Source organism: Palaemon carinicauda, chromosome 13 (genome assembly GCF_036898095.1).
Source record: "Palaemon carinicauda isolate YSFRI2023 chromosome 13, ASM3689809v2, whole genome shotgun sequence".
Taxonomy (NCBI): domain Eukaryota; kingdom Metazoa; phylum Arthropoda; class Malacostraca; order Decapoda; family Palaemonidae; genus Palaemon; species Palaemon carinicauda.
In genome coordinates, this window is record NC_090737.1 from 147961073 (window position 1) to 147967394 (window position 6322).

A 6322-nucleotide genomic window follows, 5' to 3' on the forward strand; every position below is an offset into this window, starting at 1 on the left:
AGTTACATTTTTACTGACAACAATCATTGAAAGAACTTTAGTGACGCCTCCCAGGGGTCGTAACAAATGGGCGACCGTGACAGGATTATTCTCAGGTGTGCTCAATGTTTTGGTCAGTTGAATGGCACTTAGTTTATTTTTACAATATTTTTGTTGTGATTATATTATATTACCTTTCTACCCTGATATATTTATTACTCTAGAGGATTTTGTATTTGATCCGGCCGAATTTTTAGGGTCAGTTGACTGTATTAAGCATTTTCCGGTGTTAAATAGAAAACATTTAGTGGTATGTGCGCGATGGTTAGGTCTTCCGCTGAAGCCTGCGGGCTCTAAAAAAGAAGTCCTTTTGGCCATTCGTGATAGGATTTCTCATGATTTAGCGGAGGCCGAAAATTTAATTGAAGGAAGTAGAGAAGATAGTGAAGGGGAAGGTAGTATTTTTGAGGCCTATTCAGAGGATGAACCCGTGAGCCTGAAAGCGGGGCTAACGTTATTTGATGATCCTCCCCGCACAGGTATTATTTTTTAAGGTCCCCCCGATATACACAAACGTAGTGGTTCCACCAAAACCATTTATCCTAGGCCTGAGGAACCTCTAGTGTCGGTTCCTGTGTTGGGAGAATCCAAGGAGGAAGTAGAATTTAAATTAATTAGCAAACAGATTGAGTTGAAGAAATTAGAATTTGAGGAGAATGAGAGGGCAAGGCGTCACGAGTTAGAGATGACTAATATTAATTTACAGATGGTTAAGTTGCAGGGGACCAATATGATCAGTTCCCCCAAGGGTAATTATAATGACAGGTTTAATTTGGGTGCCGCCTTGAAGTTGGTGCCAGTGTTCGACGAAAAGAGCGTGCCTGAGTTCTTTAAGGCATTTGAGCGAGTTGCTACCCGATTGTCTTGGCCCGCGGAAATGTGGACTGTATTGATCCAATGCAGGTTGGTGGACAAGGCAATCCGGGTGTATAATGCCTTGGAGGAAGGAATTGCTAGGGACTACCAGAAAGTCAAAGCACTGGTCCTTAAGGCATACGATTTGGTACCCGAGGCCTACCGTTTAAAATTCAGAAATGACAACAAACACCCTTCCCAGTCAATTGTAGAATTTGCACAGGTAAAGGAGTACCAGTTCGACAACTGGATAAAGAGTCGTGAGGTAGTGTCGTTTGCGTTGTTGAGGGAAATGTTGCCCCTTGAAGAGTTCAAGAAAGCATGTAGCAAGGAGTTACGAGTTCATCTCAAGGAGGTTAAGGTAGTGAAAGTGAGTAATGCCGCCCAATTGGCAGATGAATATGTGTTGACTCATGGTTTGGGGGCCAGTAGCTTCAGTTATCCGGGTAGAACTGATCCATCTTCTCGGGTATTTAATAATGTAAATAGAGTAGAACCTTCCTCGCCTATGTCTAAAAAAAATGCCAATTCTTTTTCAGGTGGTAATAAAGGGGGCATATCTGGAGGGCCTCCTTCTCAAAGTAGTTTTGGTAATAGGGGTATGCCCATGTCCAATACACCTAATAGGTACAATAACCCAGGTTCTGGACGTCAAAGAACTTGCTTCTGGTGTAACAAACCAGGACACTTCCAGAACCAGTGACATGCCTGTAGGAGGTACCTAGAAAGAAATGGGCAGAATCCTGTATCAATGATTTCCACTAGTCCTGATGTTAGCGATAAGGGTGAAAAACCACCCATAGTTAGCAGTAGCGTAGACAGTAGTAATAATCCCTCCGCTAGTCCTAAGAATGCAAGACTGAATTTTGACAAATATGTATGGACGGGTAAGATAATCCTTGAATCAGGCCCTATCAATGTGAAGATTTTAAGAGACACTGGCTCAGCTCGGTCTCTGGTGTTAGGTACCTCTTTACCTGGTTTGAAATCGTATTCAGGTAATTATGTTGTTCTGGGAGGGTTCCCGAACACTGTTGTCTCTGCTCCATTGGTGGAGGTTAGGTTATCTTTCCCTGGATATGATAGGGTTACCGAGTTGGCCGTAGTGGATAATCTCCCTATCCATGGTATTGACGGCATTTTGGGAAATGACATGCTCAACAGGGAAGGCCGTGAATTATTTCCCATTTTGTCTGTTGAGGCTTATCCTGTTTCTGTAACGACCCGTGCCGTGGCCAGAGCTGCTGAATTGGAGAAGGATGATGATTTGTTACTGAGTAGTTTAGAGGTAGATGTAGAAAGACCCGGGTCAATAGAGGAAATGAATAATCCTATTGTTATTAATGCTTTGAAACCCGACTGGGACCGTTCAGCTTTCATTAAGGCTCAGAAAGCTGAATTTAATTTTGAGTTAGGGGATATTAATGACCTAACTAGTCCTCGGTTTGGGTTGATCAATAATATATTGTATCGATTTAGTAGACCTGCGTCTGATGATCCGAGTAAGACTCCTCGGATAGAACAAATGGTGGTCCCTTCTCAGTTTCAGGAATCAGTAGTTAGTCTCGCTCACGATATTTTCCTTTCAGGTCATTTTGCGGTATGGAAAACTTTCCATAAATTGGCCCAGCATTGTTGGTGGCCTGGGATGAAATTATCAGTAAAACATTTTGTGAAGGAATGTGAAGTTTGTCAGGTAATAGGAAAACCCAACCAGATGATTCCGAAGGCAACCTTAAATCCTATTCCTGCTATAGGAGAGCCTTTTTTGGAATTAGTAGTAGATGTGGTAGGTCCTTTACCTAAGACAAAAACGAGTTTTGTGTATATTTTAAGATTATGGATAGAGCCTCTAGATTTCCCGATGCTTGCCCGCTGAGGAAAATCACCTCTAAAGCAGTTTTTGAAAAACAAATTGAATTTTTTTCCAGATACGGTCTTCCACGGGTTATACTGACCGATTGTGGACTAACTTGACTAGTAAAATGTTTAGGGGTAAATGTGCCGAACTGGCCATCCGGCACATTACGGGTGTTCCGTACCATCCGGAGAGTCAGGGTGTGGTGGAGAGGTTCCACCAAACGTTCAAGTCTATATTGAAGAAAAATTGTTATGCCCATGGCAGTGAGTGGGACAAGGAACTTACGCTAGCCCTGTTTGCAATTAGGAATCATCCCAATGCCTCCACCGGTGTAGCCCCCTTCGACCTAGTAGCTGTAGAAATGCCTCCTCAGGATTTGGAGGATTTATTGAATCAGGTTTCCTCCGATGCACTGTTTAGTAATGTACAGAATTTAGGAATGGTAGAGGAAGGTTTGAAGCATGTAGATCCTCATCAAAGAAAGGATATGTCCAATTTAATATATTCTTTTTCAGATTTATTCCGAGACTCTCCTGGTAGAACTAGTTTTCTTTGTCATGACGTAGATGTAGGTAGTGCTTCCCCCCGTTCAACGAAGTCCTTACCGGTTAAAACCGGTAAAGAGGGATTTAGTTGAGAAGGAAATTAGATATATGATAGAACACGACCTCATTCATCCCTCTGTTAGTCCTTGGAGTTCCCCTGTTGTTCTTGTGGGCAAAGCTGACGGGAAGTTCCGCATGTGTGTGGACTATCGTAAGATTAATGCCCACACCAAAATTGACTCCTTCCCTTTGCTGCGTATTGATGACTGTCTCGATCAGATAGGGTCTGCCAAATATATTATGAAATTAGATTTATTGAAGGGTTATTGGCAGGTTCCTTTATCTGATCGAGCCCGTGAAATTTCGGCATTTGTAACTCCTTTTGGGCTGTATAAATGTAAGGTTATGCCCTTTGGGATGAAGAATGCTGCATGTACTTTTCAGCGGCTTATGAATAGGGTCATTTGTGGTTTGAAGGGAACCAAAATTTATATTGATGATTTGGTAGTATACAGTAACGACTGGAGTACGCATATGGTGCGATTGCGTAAAGTGTTTGAGGCCCTTAGGTCAGCTGGGTTGGTTATTAATTTAGCCAAGTGTGAATTAGGAAAGGCCAAGGTTTGTTATTTGGGGCACGAGGTTGGGTTAGGTCAAGTAGCCCCGAAGCAAGCTAACCTCGAGGCTATTATTAATTTGAAAAGGCCAGGTGAGAAGAGTTCTGGGAATGCCAGGGTATTATCGCCGCTTTGTGCGGAATTTCTCAGACCTTGCTCAACCTCTCACTAATTTATCAGGGAAGGGGAGAAAATATTATTGGACTGATCAGTGTGAGGAAGCTTTTAATAAGCTTAAATCAATTTTATTGTCTAAATCTATTTTGACTTCCCCCGATTTTCAGAAACCTTTTGTAATAGCGGTAGATGCCAGTGATGTAGGATTAGGTGGTGTCCTTTTTCAAAGGGATAATGAAGGAGAGGTACACCCCATATCTCACTTTAGCCGAAAGACGGTATTCAACCATTGAAAAGGAGGCTTTAGCCCTGGTCTGTACCCTATAACATTTTAAGCCTTATGTTACTAATTTTTCTTTTCCTGTAAAGATTTGGACTGATCATAATCCTCTGGTGTTTATAGAGTGGATGAAAGGGGCCAAAAAGGATTTTGCGTTGGGCTCTGTTACTGCAGGAATTTAAATTAGTAATTAAGCATATTAAGGGTTCTGAAAAGAAAATTCCTGACGCACTCTCACGGAGTGGATAGGCCAACCTTGTCTCCCTCATACGCTGCCCTGCTCGTATCTCCAGTGAGTTAGGGTAAACACCCCTTCTAGTATATTTTAAATTGAGGTGTGTTTAGGTAAATATCCTGCCTTGGTTAGCGGGATTTTTGTAGGTACTGTCCTAATTTGACATTGGTTGGTGAAATTTTGATAAAGATATCTCTTGTACATGTTGGTGTTGGTTAAGATTAAGTGATTTATCTTGTATGTTGTCTGGGTTGTTTAATCCTAGTTTTACTTTTTATGTTAATGACCTTTGCATTATTGATTTTGTACCTGTTTTTCAGGTTGTGTATTTTTGGTAATTTAAGAATTTTTTTTTTTTTATTTCAGGGAGGAAGGTATTAGAGTGAAGTAAATTTTCTATTAGAGTAAAGTAAATTATTTTGAGTTATTTACGTCAACCTTGTTCTAGTTTTAAGTGGTTTCCACTATAGCTCAAAGTAGTTTTAAAGTGGTGTGTTGTTGATGGTTTCTCCCCTACCTCAATTACTTTGTTTAAACTATTGTGTTAATGATTGTATTTTGTTTGCCCGAGTGATGACGAAAGGGTGTTGATGTCGGAGGTGGGTGCTTGGACAGAAGACAGTTTGGGCTTGAGCACTCCCCCATCCACAAACCCTAAGCTGCCTTGATCATTGAAAATTTTCCTGACGACCGCTTATCTGTTGATTTTGGACCACGGCTCTGGAAAGTGATTGACGGATTTTCGTCTTGGTGTATCGTCTGCAGGTGCTCTTGTTACCTGCGACTCGAGTGTTGCCTTGCTTTTGAACAGCGTATTCCAGAGACTGGCAGGTGCTACTGTCTCCTGCGACTGGAGTCGGACTCGCCGTTTCCTGACGTGAGGGAGATCCCAGGGAGTTGGTCGAGTCTCTGGCTACCTGGTCCCAGCTAATATGTGCAGCTGCAGTGGTTTTGGGAGCTTGCATGCTCGTCAGGTGGCCAGTAGGGAGGCTGTTGCCATGTTTGCTTGTTAGCGGATTATTGGACCTGGCATACTGTGCCTGCCCTACTTATTGGAAGGAAGAAAGGATGACATCCTAAGTTGTGCCTCTCCCCTCATTTATTCTTACTGAGAAGTGATGAGCCTTGTATTTATTTTTGTAGTTAGGTTAGTGTATTCATATGTATATTTTGTGTCATTTCTTTTGTCGTGGTAACCATAGGTACGGTTATCCCGGTGAAGATAGTTAAAGGCAGGTTTGCTGTGTTGCTATATATTAGGGAAAATAATTATAATTATTTAAATGTGTTTAGTAGCTACGACTTCTTTTAGTCTATTAGTTAATTTAAGGTTAATGACTGGTCTGGCCAGGTAAAGTTTAAGGATCCTATCAGGTTAATTATTCATTTTTATTATATCTTTGTTTGAGCCTTAGCTCATTAATTATAGGGAATCCACAGTGATTCAGGTTAATGTGTATTGGTTATTTTGGATTGTATGGTTGTGGTATTTGCAATGTCAGACAAGGTTGACTTGTATATTTGTTAGATTTCAGTATTAAATATTGTGAAGTTTATTGAGTGTTTTGTTTCCTCTGACCTTTAGCCCTGAGTTACATTTTTACTGACAACAATCATTGAAAGAACTTTAGTTACGTCTCCCAGGGGTCGTAACACCTAGCAAAGACCTTTGTACGTTCCCTCTTGAGCTTCTTTTCAGTCTGAAAAGGTGAAGGCACATTCAATACAGGGCCAATTCACGGTGACGTGTCAAGTGTACCGCTTCCGGGGTAT